The sequence below is a fragment of the Schistocerca cancellata genome, chromosome 7, assembly GCF_023864275.1.
Source record: "Schistocerca cancellata isolate TAMUIC-IGC-003103 chromosome 7, iqSchCanc2.1, whole genome shotgun sequence".
Taxonomy (NCBI): Eukaryota; Metazoa; Arthropoda; class Insecta; order Orthoptera; family Acrididae; genus Schistocerca; species Schistocerca cancellata.
This window is the reverse complement of record NC_064632.1, coordinates 213,310,852-213,326,746: the sequence shown is the minus strand read 5'-3', so window position 1 is coordinate 213,326,746 and position 15,895 is coordinate 213,310,852. Positions and strand designations below refer to the sequence as shown.

General features: G+C 45.2%; 1 protein-coding gene across 1 annotated transcript in view; it reads left to right on the top strand.

The window, feature by feature from the left end:
• LOC126092703 (dynein beta chain, ciliary-like) overlaps window positions 1-15,895 on the top strand; it is an 863,310-nt gene that overhangs the window by 8,183 nt on the left and 839,232 nt on the right.

Below are 15,895 nucleotides of genomic sequence, written 5' to 3'. Positions count from 1 at the left end.
TAGACAACAGGAAAGATTGTCCACGTCCTATTAAATCATCAAAAAATGTGGTTCCCGCAGAGACTTAAATTTTGGGACCATCCGTTTACAATATCTACCATTCATGTCGATTACGATCCAATTTTGACAGCGTAAAAGCTCTCAGTTTACTCGCGGTCACGGAGCGCAAGTAATTACAATCGTAGTTGTGCATAGCTCGCAGTTTGCGATTGCTAGGAATTTGCCATCGAAAGTAAGGCCTGGCTATAATCAGGTGTCTTACAACTCAGAATCAGAATCTGATTTTCAAACTGACGGTCTGGTTTTACTATTTAGTCTTACAGATGCTGAGAAGAAAGGTTTTAGCAAAGTGAGTACCTGAAAGAAACGCAGCTCTCGTGAACAATTTTGGTGACACATGATTTGTTCTGATGTACAATTTAAAAACTACTATAGGCAACAGAAAATAAGACGACGAAGTTCTTAGTTTGATAAATACCGTATCTTACAAGGTTATAACTGTCCGTCTTGAGCTTAATTAAACATTGCGAAGGTTTTCGAATCCCCGTGACGTGTAAATATTACCTACAGAACAAATTCTACTGATTTTCTTTCTAAGTGGATTTCTGCGATAACTGCACAATTTCGTCAACGTGATTTTGTCTGACGAACCTGTAACAGATTAATTTTTTCCAGATGATTCTCTTCCGATGAGTGCTACAAATTACACTACAGAATGAATGATGGAACAGTCTCGCAAACTGTTAGTAAAGTAGCATGTGCAATGTGGGTACATATGCAGCCTATTTACCTACCGGATACGACTCAAGGAATACAAAGGAAATTGCTTCCTTGTTCGAAAGTAACCGAATTTTATGATACCAATAGCCGTGGGGTACTCGTATGTGGCAGTATAAGATCAAAAGAAACGCCTCCTAAAGGTGATAATATTAATAAACTCTTAGTGATTAACTGCCGAAGCACTCGCAAACAATATGCCAGCGTTTGAAGTACTGCTAAATAACAGCGGAGCTCACGTAATACTAGATACATAAAGCTGGTTAAAACCCGAAGTTGAAAACAGTGATACTTTAGGGAAAATCTAAGTGTCTATAAAAAGGACAGGCTAATGGTAAATGGAGGACGTGTAGACAAAAAACTCAAATCCACCTGGATAGAAATTGAAACAGCATGTGAGATTGCCTGGGCAAGACCCAGTATCATGGGCAAGCAAAAACATATAGTCGGATCCTTTCATGAACTGCCAGACTTGATAGCCGACGTAACCGAAAATTCTAGATAAAACTTAAATTCTCAAGTATATGAGTTCCCCAGCCGTACTGTCATAATCGGAGGAGGCTTTAATCATCCAACAAGCAGTTTGGAAAATTACACGGCCGGACGCTGTGGCCGAACGGTTCTAGGCGCTTCAGTCTGGAACCGCGCGACCGCTACGGTCGCAGGTTCGAATCCTGCCTCGGGCATAGTTGTGTGTGCTGTCCTTAAGTTAGTTCGGTTTAAGTAGTTCTAAGTTCTAGGCGACTGATGACCTCAGATGTTAAGTCCCATAGTGCTCAGAGCCATTTGAGCCATTTTTTGAAAATTGCATTTCTGTAAGTAGTGTAGATGACAAGACGTCCTGCGATACATCACTAAATGCCTTCCCTGAGAACTACATAAAACAGATTGTCCACAAACTCACACAGAAGAGAAACATATTGGAGCTAACAGCAACAAGTTGAACTGATTGCCTTGAGGATGTCCACAATGAACTGGTGTTAATGACCACAAGGCAGCTGCGGCAGCAATGACTATTGAAGCGGAAAATGCAACAAAAAAATTAGAGGGATTCTTTGTTTTGCTTACGCCTTTGTCCCACTGTTGTTTGGTTAAAATCGGATTTGGCAATGTTAATTTGAAGGTGTGGCTGGATGCCCTTCTTGCTGCCATTCTGCCCCCCCCCCCCCCCCCGCCGTCCTTCCCCCGAACGGAATCAGTGTACTCCAACTGTCTGAGACTAGCGTAAATAATGAAATAGTACGAACGTGATGCAGATGTCTGCGAATCGTGTAACTGAGGCGGGACGTGGGGAGTAGCCCAGTATTCACCCAGTGGGATGTGGAAAACGGCGTAAAAACCACATCGAGACTGGCCGGCACACCGGCCCTCGGGACCGGCGCACCTACCCGATTTTACAGGAAGCACCGCATTAGCGTTCTCGGCTAACCAGCCGCGTCAAGTATAGGGTTTACCATCAGTAAACTAGATAAAGAGGCAGTAACTTCATTTCTCAATGAGAAACTCAACATTTAGCTCTGGAAAGGTGTATGTAGAAGAAAATGGTTCAAATGGTTCTGAGCACTATGCGACTCAACTTCTGAGGTCATAAGTCGCCTAGAACTTAGAACTAATTAAACCTAACTAACCTAAGGACATCACACACATCCATGCCCGAGGCAGGATTCGAACCTGCGACCGTAGCGGTCGCTCGGTTCCAGACTGTAGCGCCTAGAACCGCACGGCCACTCCGGCCGACTATGTAGAAGAACTGTGGCTCAGATTTAGAATAACAACTGATCATGTCCTTTATACAGGGTGTTTCAAAAATGACCGGTATATTTGAAACGGTAATAAAAACTAAACGAGCAGCGATAGAAATACACCATTTGTTGCAATATGCTTGGGACAACAGTACATTTTCAGGCAGACAAACTTTCGAAATTACAGTAGTTACAATTGTCAACAACAGATGACGCTGCGGTCTGGGAAACTCTATAGTACGATATTTTCCACATATCCACCATGCGTAGCAATAATATGGCTTAGTCTCTGAATGAAATTACCCGAAACCTTTGACAACGTGTCTGGCGGAATGGCTTCACATGCAGATGAGATGTACTGCTTCAGCTGTTCAATTATTTCTGGATTCTGGCGGTACACCTGGTCTTTCAAGTGTCCCCACAGAAAGAAGTCACAGGGGTTCATGTCTGGCGAATAGGGAGGCCAATCCACGCCGCCTCCTGTATGTTTCGGATAGCCCAAAGCAATCACACGATCATCGAAATATTCATTCAGGAAATTAAAGACGTCGGCCATGCGATGTGGCCGGGCACCATCTTGCATAAACCACGAGGTGTTCGCAGTGTCGTCTAAGGCAGTTTGTACCGCCACAAATTCACGAAGAATGTCCAGATAGCGAGATGCAGTAATCGTTTCGGATCTGAAAAATGGGCCAATGATTCCTTTGGAAAAAATGGCGGCCCAGACCAGTACTTTTTGAGGATGCAGGGACGATGGGACTGCAACATGGGGCTTTTCGGTTCCCCATATGCGCCAGTTCTGTTTATTGACGAAGCCGTCCAGGTAAAAATAAGCTTCGTCAGTAAACCAAATGCTGCCCACATGCATATCGCCGTCATCAATCCTGTGCACTATATCGTTAGCGAATGTCTCTCGTGCAGCAATGGTAGCGGCGCTGAGGGGTTGCCGCGTTTGGATTTTGTATGGATAGAGGTGTAAACTCTGGCGCATGAGACGATACGTGGACGTTGGCGTCATTTGGACCGCAGCTGCAACACAGCGAACGGAAACCCGAGGCTGCTGTTGGATCACTAGCTGCGCGTTGCCCTCTGTGGTTGCCATACGCGGTCGCCCTACCTTTCCAGCACGTTCATCCGTCACGTTCCCAGTCCGTTGAAATTTTTCAAACAGATCCTTTATTGTATCGCTTTTCGGTCCTTTCGTTACATTAAACCTCCGTTGAAAACTTCGTCTTGTTGCAACAACACTGTGTTCTAGGCGGTGGAATTCCAACACCAGAAAAATCCTCTGTTTTAAGGAATAAACCATGTTGTCTACAGCACACTTGTACGTTGTGAACAGCACACGCTTACAGCAGAAAGACGACGTACAGAATGGCGCACCCACAGACTGCGTTGTCTTCTACACTCCTGGAAATGGAAAAAAGAACACATTGACACCGGTGTGTCATACCCACCATACTTGCTCCGGACACTGCGAGAGGGCTGTACAAGCAATGATCACACGCACGGCACAGCGGACACACCAGGAACCGCGGTGTTGGCCGTCGAATGGCGCTAGCTGCGCAGCATTTGTGCACCGCCGCCGTCAGTGTCAGCCAGTTTGCCGTGGCATACGGAGCTCCATCGCAGTCTTTAACACTGGTAGCATGCCGCGACAGCGTGGACGTGAACCGTATGTGCAGTTGACGGACTTTGAGCGAGGGCGTATAGTGGGCATGCGGGAGGCCGGGTGGACGTACCGCCGAATTGCTCAACACGTGGGGCGTGAGGTCTCCACAGTACATCGATGTTGTCGCCAGTGGTCGGCGGAAGGTGCACGTGCCTGTCGACCTGGGACCGGACTGCAGCGACGCACGGATGCACGCCAAGACCGTAGGATCCTACGCAGTGCCGTAGGGGACCGCACCGCCACTTCCCAGCAAATTAGGGATACTGTTGCTCCTGGGGTATCGGCGAGGACCATTCGCAACCGTCTCCATGAAGCTGGGCTACGGTCCCGCATACCGTTAGGCCGTCTTCCACTCACGCCCCAACATCGTGCAGCCCGCCTCCAGTGGTGTCGCGACAGGCGTGAATGGAGGGACGAATGGAGACGTGTCGTCTTCAGCGATGAGAGTCGCTTCTGCCTTGGTGCCAATGATGGTCGTATGCGTGTTTGGCGCCGTGCAGGTGAGCGCCACAATCAGGACTGCATACGACCGAGGCACACAGGGCCAACACCCGGCATCATGGTGTGGGGAGCGATCTCCTACACTGGCCGTACACCACTGGTGATCGTCGAGGGGACACTGAATAGTGCACTGTACATCCAAACCGTCATCGAACCCATCGTTCTACCATTCCTAGACCGGCAAGGGAACTTGCTGTTCCAACAGGACAATGCACGTCCGCATGTATCCCGTGCCACCCAACGTGCTCTAGAAGGTGTAAGTCAACTACCCTGGCCAGCAAGATCTCCGGATCTGTCCCCCATTGAGCATGTTTGGGACTGGATGAAGCGTCGTCTCACGCGGTCTGCACGTCCAGCACGAACGCTGGTCCAACTGAGGCGCCAGGTGGAAATGGCATGGCAAGCCGTTCCACAGGACTACATCCAGCATCTCTACGATCGTCTCCATGGGAGAATAGCAGCCTGCATTGCTGCGAAAGGTGGATATACACTGTACTAGTGCCGACATTGTGCATGCTCTGTTGCCTGTGTCTATGTGCCTGTGGTTCTGTCAGTGTGATCATGTGATGTATCTGACCCCAGGAATGTGTCAATAAAGTTTCCCCTTCCTGGGACAATGAATTCACGGTGTTCTTATTTCAATTTCCACGAGTGTATATCTTTCACATCACCTGCAGCGCCATCTGTTGTTGAAAATTGTAACTATTGTCATTTCGAACGTTTGTCCGCCTGAAAATGTACTGTTGTCCCAAGCATATTGCAACAAACGGTGTATTTCTATCGCTGCTCGTTTAGTTTTTATTGCCGTTTCAAATATACCGGTCATTTTTGAAACACCCTGTAGATATGTACCTAGAAAAATAGCTCATGATGGAAGGAACCCTCTATGGCATGTAGTCACAGTAAAGAAACTTCTAAAGAGACGGAGGCTACTGCATAGAAGGTGCAAAACAAAAGCGTAAGGCTATAGACAGGGAGAAGCTGTAAAATGCGTTTGGATCCCAAGAGGGAATTACGAGAATGCTTCAACGACCACTGTAGTAGATTTTATTGACTTATCTCCCACAAACCCCAAATAAATTCTAGTCATATGTTAAATCTGTTAGTGCTACCAAAATTAGTGTCTAGACACTCATGGACGAGTCAGTAACTGAAACTGAGGGTACCTAAGCAAAAACAGAAATGCTGAACATAGTTTTCAAATGTTCCTTTACAAAGAAAAGTCAACGAGTGTTGCCTCATTTTAACTCTCGCACATCTGCAAAGATGAGTGATATAGATAGTAGTATCTGTGACGTTGAGAAGCAGCCGCAATCGCTACAATGAACTAAGTAAGCTCCATGGACCGACAAAATTCCTATTAGATTCTACACTGAATTTGCTGCCGATTTAGCTGTAACAACAATCCACGGTACACATACATGTTACTTAACTGAAAAGACACGAATGGGGAAGAAGTACTGGGTTACAGTGACATTGACTAGTATGCAACATTATGCCTCCCCTCAGCATCACGTCTGGACCACCCAAATGATGATGTTCGACAAAGTTCCTGGGTGCATTACGTGTTCCTACCTCTCGCCATACGAGGATACATCCACAATCGCTACTCCACATGAATGTGCTGTCATCCGAGAAGAGCTCGCCACCCCCACTCTCCCTTTTGGTCCAGTCCCTATACTCTTGGCACCATCGCAAATGGTGACTACAATGTGCGAGTATCAACGGAACACTATGTACTGGTCGTCGAGCAAAGAGATCATACTCATGCAGTCGTGTGATTGCTTGCCTTGCAGTCCCGTTAAATGTAGATGGTATTGGACCTGCTGTTTGATGTGAGTCCCTTCTTGCCTGTTGCACAGTGCAGTTTCATCCACTGCTGTAGTTAACCGTGAGACCGCCTCCTCTCCCTCAGGCAGAAGTGTCTGTGATTCGGAACGCTTCCCATACACGTAAAACAGTGCTGTGAGCAATACCAAATGCTCGGTTACACTCGTCATATTCCGTCCTTCTTCCAGTTTCTCAATGATTCTTCCCCGTGTGAAGTCATCCAAATAATGCTATGCTACAGTGAAGAACATCACCACTGTGCAACGTAAATGCTTTCTGACTGACACACACTGTCTTGTCCCCTTCCTTAAACTCCCTAATGTTGCGCGGCCGGCCCCATTTGGCGCTGCAGTCAGACTGACCGCAGTATGTCCGTGATCCCTAGATTTGTCATAGTTACTAGGGTGTCATGGAGGGGAATAGGGTTATACAACTGTCTGGGGAACCCCTGGATCTTTCATTACGTCGGGAGAAATTCAATTGATCGGAAATAAATATATTTTAATAAAGTTTAGTTACGTAAAATTCACTAATTGAGGACCTGTGCCGCTGTAATTTTGTTGGTTTCATATTAGGAAATAAGCGACAAGCACACTTACACGCTCTCCAGCACACAATTTCGCCGCGCGGGATAGCCGCAAGGTCTCTAAGGCGTCTTGTCACGGTTCGCGCAGCTCCCCCCACCGGAGGTTCGAGTCTCCCTCGGGCATGGGTGCGTGTGTTGTCCACAGCATAAGTTAGTTTAAGTTAGATTAAGTAGTGTGTAAGCTTAGGGACCGATGATCTAAGCAGTTTGATCCCATAAGATCTTACCACAAAGTTACACGCATTTTCCATACTTACTGTATCTGTTGGGAACAATGAGAAGCCTTCAACAATCGAAGATCGCATGCATTGCGCCGTTGTCCCGCCCCCCAAACGGTTGTGCGCATGACAGCTAATGTGAAGTGTAGGTTTCACGCCACACGTCCGTGCCACAAACATATCTCGATACTGCAGTACACTAACTTATGTAAGTTTGTATCATTTATATTCATTAAGATTTCATACCTCGTTATGGTTTTATTTGTATCAGCCAGCTTATCGTCGACAGATGGGAAAATAATCTGGTTTGACTCAAATATGTTTTGTGCAGGGATGGCAGTTGTTAAGTGCTAGAAGGCCTATGCTGAAAACACGCCATGTGACATCCAACTTTCTGTTCCCAGCAGAGAGACTTCTGGCAACATGACGTCTCACTTCCATTCATTACTACCGGGTAGTTTATTAATTATGTGACTGCATCTGCCTCTTCCGTAAGTTTTGTAGAGCAATTTGCCTGTAACTCGGTACACGGGGATCCCGGAGGACAGGATTACATTAATTACGTCGCGCACAGAGGCGATTAAACATTCTTCCACCGCACATGTGTATTGTTTCTCTGCAGCAAACTGTATATGGAAGTCAGACTGACCAGTTGTCAAAATAGAGTTCTCGTAATCTATCTCTCTATAAAGATGGTTCAGTATTCTATTGTGAACTGCATTCTCCAAAAGAGGGTGGAGGGGGCGGGGGAAGAGCGAGTTGGTTCTGTAATTAGAGGCCATTTGTGTATCTCCATTTTTATATACTACTGCTTACTGGCAGCCGTTCATAAAATAATCTTGTCTCAGCTGCTTTCAAAGATAACTTGGTGTGTGTATCTGCGTGGGGGGGGGGGGGGGGGTAGTGTACTATAAAGCCAGCACAAGATTCGATTACTCTGCTAGGAATAATATCCTAACCAGAAGAGTTTCTGCTTTTCAATGACCTAACGACTTTTGCAATCTTTATAACCGATTTTTAATGGCCCCCTTTTGTCCCTGTGCTTTCAGCTACTGTTTGATACAATCCATAGACTTAAGAAGCCAGTGATTTGAATTTAATATCACCTGTCTTACAGCTTTCACCAGGGAGTTGAATATTAAAACATTTTCTTCAGGCAAATATTAAACATCACCAATACATTTGGGAAAATGCATTTTTCCAAATTAGTTAAGTATTGTTTGCTTTTTTCTTTTCTTTCTTCATTTTGCCTAATAGGTGCCAGATTATTTTTGCTTTGTTCTTGGAATTTTTAATTTTTGTGTCTGTTGCATTGTTTAATTGCCTTTTTGATGATATGGTAAATAAATTTGTGTTACTGCTTGCAGTGTTGCTTCAATTCCGGATAGAGCTAGTCCCCTCTATTAAATAAAGCTGTTTCTTCTTGGCATCTGCAGCTTGCGGTCCCAGGTTCGATTCCCAAGTGGGTCAGGGATTTTCTCCACCTGGGGATTGGGTGTTTGTGTTGTCCTCATCGCTGCATCATCACTCGAGGAAAATGGCAAGACTGGACAGTGGAAAGATTGGGAATTTGTATGGGCGATGACAACTATGCAGTTTGAGCACCCCACAAATCAGATATCATCATCATCTTGCACCATAATTGTCATTGACTTGTTGTAAAAGGAAACTGGTTTCATGATGCTGAATGAATAATTTTAGGAAAGAGTTAAAAATTTTGCAACTACGTTATGTCCATGGCATATTTCTTGCTCTTGTTTGCCCTATAAATTCTCTATGAATAATGTAACTGAGTCAGCAACCATGAGTCTGTGAAATTTTGTTTTCCCTTGTAGGGTTAACCTGATTCAAAGAATGATATTGCTGCCATTTGACCATCATGGTCACATCCTTACCTATCCCTTCTGCATACTCAGTTGCTACTGAGTTGTTAAACCAGTCACTAACATCCTCATTTACTTCATTGTCATTTACATCATTGTGATTGCCACCCAAAATGTCCTTCAATTTGGCAAAGATATGGTAATCACTTGGGGCCAAGTCTGGGCTATAAGGCAGCTGTTCAAAAATTTTTTACTTAAACTGACAAAGCAATATTTTAAAAAAATTGTTTAAAATAAAAAAATAAATAAAAAATGATAATTTTCATTGATATAGAAGGAACTCCTTTGGCATTTGAGCAGAATATAGATGAACATTACCCTGCTGCTAAGCAAAACTAATGCTTTTTGTTTTGAACAGCGTGAAAGTGCTGTTGAAGGGTTTGACAGTAGGCTACTGCATTTATGATCTCTATCTAGACATTAAAGTTGATGAGCAGGATACCATCTCATTTGCAGAACACTGTGGCCACAATGTTTTTCATGCTCAGAATTTGTTTTTTTCTGATTTTGTTGGGGATCATGAATGATGCCATCCCATTGACTAGTGCTTCATTTCTGCACTTTTATGCAAAATCCAGGTGTTGTCGCCAGTAACAATGTGGTTCAAAAACTCGTCACCATCCTTGCCATACCAAATGAGAAAAACTGTACAGCTTTGATTCATTGTTTTTTGTGTTCATTTGACAAAAGTCGAACCCATGCAGCATATGTGGTAGAATGTAAATAATTAAGGACTAAGTCATTCAGTCAACCTGACATAAGCTCTCGCCCCAGTACGCTTTCAGAACATCTGTCCCGACATTCTGTATTCAGCTGGCGCATTGTAGTTGTATAGGATAGTGAAGTTTACCAGCTTTTTTATGTGCTTTTCGATGACTCGGCTACACAATCATTCCATGAATTGACTTACTCCTAAACTATTTACATTCTGATTTGAGTTCATAAGTCACAGCTGTAGGTTGGCCTGATTGTTCACCATATTCATCTGTCATTAATCGTGATGCCAAATTTTCAAACTGAAGCTTCATTCATCACATTTCCATAAACTTTGGTTACCCGTCTGTAAATTTTGAAAGCGTGAACTTATTTTTGCAATCAGAAACCAATTTACACTGTGAACCTCACGTTTGATGGGGTCCTTAATTTTATTACGCATTTGAAAATTACATGAATAACCAGTAAATGAATTTTCCTACTTGCTCTTAGCGTCATTCTGGCACCAACAATTAGGAAAGTCTATGACACACAGGCAGGGGAAGGGGGAGAATTGTGTGGCTCGTCAGATGAAAATGTTCTTTACTTTTAGAATAACCCATACAAAAAGCATAGTCCATCAGGTTACCCCTCCACTCAGAAGGCTGTTGCATGCAGCGACTGTTATACTGGCTTCTAAATAATAGATTTCAGCTATCAGTTGTCCTTTTTAAATTTTATTGGCAGATCTAGTCTAGATTTCAGCTAGAAACTAGCCATTCTCAATGCTAAGAAAAAAAGAGGTACATAGATGATGTCATAACAAAGTTGCAATTAATGGCTTAACTCATATGGTTTATATATTACATACCACTATTTTTTTATTTTTATTTTTTTATGCATGTAATGCCTGTTGGTAAAGCTTCATCCATAGTTGATTGAATACTACTGTTTGCGGAGGCGGGATCTATGGAGAACACATCGGTTGGTTACATGGTGCCATCTATGTGAACTACGTATAAACCTCAAGGGAAGTAAACCACTTCAAATTTAATTACATAAAATGAAACATAAGTAAAATATTTACATTGTCGTCCAACTTATTTCATATTTATCATCAAGTAATGAAATTTCCATGTTCACTCCTTGTGAGTCCGTTACTATTATTAAAACCTTTAAATTATGTCAGGTGGGTAAAACTTTTTTAAATTATAAAACACTAGAAGACATGTGCTGTATACACCTATTAGTTGACATGGCTTAAATATATTTATTTTTATATTATATCTCCCTTTATTAAAACATAATAAGTAGGCTACATTGTTCATCATATTTACTAAATAGTTCATAGATGGCACAAACATCAGTTAGATGCATGGTTATTAGAATTTGGCTATTCCGCTATAGATATAGAGGGTGCTAACCTCTTTCTCCCTTAAAACCGATTTTCCTTGTAAGGTATAATGCAGATGGTTGCTAGATATTGGCAACATGGCAGGTGTTACCTCTTTCCCCCTGAGTGGAACCCTACATCGGTTCCCAGCAACAAGTCCTTGAACAACTCCTAGAACCATGTATTTTTCACAACAACTTGATCATGTTCCCAGCAACAAGTCCTTGAACAACTCCTAGGACTGTGCATTTTTCACAACAACCTGATCATTAATCAGGTTGGTGCCATCACAAAAATACCATCAGCAACCTGATTAATGATCAGGTTGTTGTGAAAAATGCATGGTTCTCTGAGTTGTTCGAGGACTTGTTGCTGGGAACCGGTGTAGGCTTTGACCCTGGGGGAATGAGGAACACCTTTTTTTTTTATTGAATTTCAATTCCCCCCGAAGGTGTGGCGATGCTAATAAAAATCACAGGAAGCAGACAGGTAAAATAGTAGACAGACAATTAAAAAAAAAAATCATGTTGACAGTCTGGTTTCTGTTCGCAAGAGATATAAAAATCAAACGCAGCAACAGTATGATTTCCGTTCGCAACACTTCAGAAAAGACGCACAACACTTAACACTCACTGGAAACACTGCACTAAAAAGTCGGCATGAAGATGACACACCACAGCCAAGGGCAGATGGGGGGGGGGGGGGGAGACACACCTGAACAGATGAGGGAAAAAAAGGGGGGAGGTGAGGAAAAATGTAGGGGGGGGGGGGATCTGACGAAGGGAGAGAACTCATAAGAGGGGGCATAGCTGATGCGAGAGGGAATGGGGAAAGGCAGAGGAGGGAAATGCAAAAGGACTCAGGGGAGAGAAGTGAGGCAGGGAGAGGGTAGGCGGGGAAAAAACAGGATGGAATGGGGGAGAGAGGGAGCCCAGGAAAAGGACAGAGGAAGGGAGGGGCAGGTGAGGATCGGAGTTGATAGGAGGGATAAATGGAAGGAGAGAGGGCATCACCCGGGAGGGGGAGTTGACAGAAGCCACCTTGGGAAAGGCGATGAAGGGCATAGAGATGGAGGGTGGGGGGGACACAACAGTGAAGGCACAGCAGGGGGCAGGGGTTGGAGAGGAGAGGAGCAACCAGGGGATGAGGGGGATCAAGATGGCGGGAGGTGTGGAGTATGTGGATATGTTCGAGGAATAGGAACAGATGGGGGAAAGGAATCAGGTCGTAGAGGATCTGCATGGGGGACAGGAGGTGTATGCGGAAGGCGAGGTGGAGTGCATGGCGCTTGAGGATCTGGAGGGACTTATAGAATTTGGAGGGGGGGGGGATGGATATCCAGGCAGGACTAGCATAACAGAGGATGGGACGGATTAAGGATTTGTAGGTGTGGAGGATGGTAGAGTTCAGCCCCTATGTCCGGCCAGAGAGGAGTTTGAGGAGTCGGAGGCAGTTGTGGGCTTTGGATTGGATAGAGTGGAGATGAGGGATCCAGGTGAGGTGACGGTGAATGGTGAGGCCAAGGTAGGTGAGGAGGGTGGGGAAGAGGCAGACAGGATGGGCTCAGATGGTAAGGGAGAAATCAAGGAGCCGGAATGAGCGAGTGGTATGACCGACGATGATTGCCTGGGTCTTGGAAGGATTGATTTTCAGGAGCCACTGGTTACACCATGTGGCAAAAAGGTCAAGGTGATTCTGGAGAAAGCATTGGAGGGTAGGAGTGAGGGCAAAGAATGCGGTGCCATCGGAATACTGCAGGAGGTGTACTGGTGGGGGGTTGGAGCATATCTGCCGTGTACAGGAGGTAAAGGAGAGGGGAAAGGACAGTGCCCTGGGGCACACCCACAGAGGGATAGCAGGTGCAGGAATCGGTGTTATGGTTGGTAATATAGGAGGGGTGGTGGGAGAGGAAGGAGGCAATCAGACAGATGTAGTTGACAGGAAGAGCATAGGTCTGGAGTTTAAACAGGAGACTGGGATGACAGACACGGTCGTAGGCCTTTTCGAGGTCGAGGGAGACAAAAATGGTGGGGCGACGGGAGTTAATCTGGAGGGAGAGGAGATGAGTGAGGTGTAGGAGTTGGTCATCGGCAGAGAAGGAAGGTCGAAAGCCACATTGGGTGTTGGGGAGGAGGTGGCATCGGTGGAGGTGGTGCTGGATGCACTGGGTAAGGATGGATTCGAAGAGCTTGCTGAACACTGAGGTGAGACATATAGGGCGATAGGAAGAGGCAGCAGATGGAGGCTTGTTGGGTTTGGAGAACATCAGGATACAGGAGGTTTTCCACAGGTCAGAGTAGAAGCCGGTGGCAAGGATTACATTGTAGAGGGTGGCAAGGACTGCAAGGAAGGAGGGGGAGGGCAGTGTTTGAGGTGGCAATAGGTAACACGGTCATGGCCAGGAGCAGTGTTGTGTTTAGTGCAGAGTGTGAGGCTGATGTCCTATGTAGTGATGGAAGTGTTAAGTTCAGATGGTGGTGTGTGGCCCAAGTACTGGAAGCTAGGAGCAAGGGAGGAACAGAAGTATCTGTACGGTCGATAATAGGGAAGAGGGAATAATCAAATTGGGGATCATCTGGGATGGAAAAACATCAGATAGGTGAGAGGCAAAGTGGTTGCGCTTACTGAGGTTGTCAGGAAAGGGAAGGTCATCAAGAAGGAGAGGGTACTGGGTGGTGGGGCAGTTCCCAGTAAGGCAGTGGAAAGCAGACCAATACTTGGAAGAGTTTATTGGGAGTGTGGTGTTGAGTTGTGTACGAGTCTGTTGCCATGCGTGGTGTTTCATCACGGTAAGCATGTTGCGCATGTGTCATTGTATTTGCCAGTGGTGGGTGAGTGTGTCCTGGTCATGAGTGCAGAGAAAAGAGCAGTAGAGGTGGCGGGATTCATGAAGGAGAAGGACGTCCTGTGGGGGCAGGGCTGGGTGATGAGGGCGGATGGCTTTGGTAGGGATATGGGTGGCGACGGCGTCAGACAAGGTCTGGTGCAGGGAGGCAGCAGTGCGGGAGATGTCATAAGGATATTGGAGGGTAAGGTCGTCATCTTCGACCTGGATGTGAATGGAGTCCCGGTAGGCATCCCAGTTGGCACAGGAGTAATCATGAACAAGTTTAGGAGGGATGTCAGGGTGAGGAGCAGGGCAGGGATGGCGACCATTAGAGATAGTGAGGAGAGCGGGATCATGGTCACGGCCAATGATGTCAAGGACATCTGCGGTGATGCGCCCAAGGAAGTTGGGAGAGGCGAGGATCACGTCAGGAGTGGTGTTGGATTCGGGTCAGGTGTGCTGGGGGGAGGGGAACCAGGTTTCCCTGGAGCGTGGTGATAAACCGATGCCACTGCTTGAGGTCGGCAGGAGCATGGCTGTAGATATTGAGGTCAGAGGCAATCACGTAGGTGGAGAAGGTGTGGTCAATGTGGACCATGAAATCGAACGGGATGAGGTTTCGAGGGCGAACATAAGTGGTGGCACAGGTGATGGTAAGAGTGGGGAAGAAGAGGCTGAGGGTGAGATACTCGGCAGGATTGTTGAGGAGAGATTGGGGCCGAAAAGGGAGGTGCTTGAGGTGGCCTATAGCAACCCCGCCACGCGCCAGAGGGTATGGGTTATCAGTGCGGTGAAGGGTGTAAGGAGCTGTGGAGATGGCGATATGGGGTTGAAGGAAGGTTTTATTTAGGATGAAGGCATCCATGTGGAGCTGATGGAGGGTGTGGAGGGAGAGAAGTTTGTGGGTGGGCAGGGAGCAGATGTTATGGTACAGGATAGTGTAGTGTTGTTGCATCATTTTGGTGGTGGTGAGGGGGGTGAAAGTGAAGTGGGCCTGGTGTGGGTGCATTGGAAGGGGTGGATGTTTTGGAGCACAATGGTGATGAAACGGATGATGTCCTCTGCAGTAGGGGGAGGGCAGAGCGAGTTGTTGGGGTGGATGGAGTCATCAGTGGGATGGAGAGGGATGGTGAGCTCAGGGGTAACAGGAGGGGGTTTCGCTTCACACTTCGAGGAGTATGTAGGATGGGATTTATGGGTAAAACCTGCCATCTTGCCAGTATGTAACAACCATTTGAATTATACTATATGAGTACAATGAGTATAATTCTGATATGGTAGGTAAACAGTATTATTAACAGCAATTCAATATATTGGTTGTTTTGCATTTACAAGAAAAATCGGCTTCAAGGGAGAAAGAGGTTAGCACCATTTATACCTATAGCGGAATCGTCAAATTGTAATAACCATGCAATAAAGGGAGATATAATATAAAAATAAATATATTTAAGCAATATCAACTAATAGGTGTATATAGCACGTCTTGTAGTGTTTTATAAATTTTAAACAATGTTTTAAAAATTCAAAAAAGTTTTATCCACCTGACGTAATTTAAAGGTTTTAATAATAATAAAATTCAGAGAACTTAGAATCCACATTGTTTTCCATGTACACTTTATCCCAGGTTTGATTTTCTAATGCCCTAACAAAATTATGTATTTTAATTTTTGAGAAGATTCAAAAGGCCCGCAGTTATGAAAATTTTACCAAGCCTCTCTTTAGCTTTATTATTTGATAGTAACACACAAAAAGACCAAGATCTCTTTATAAATA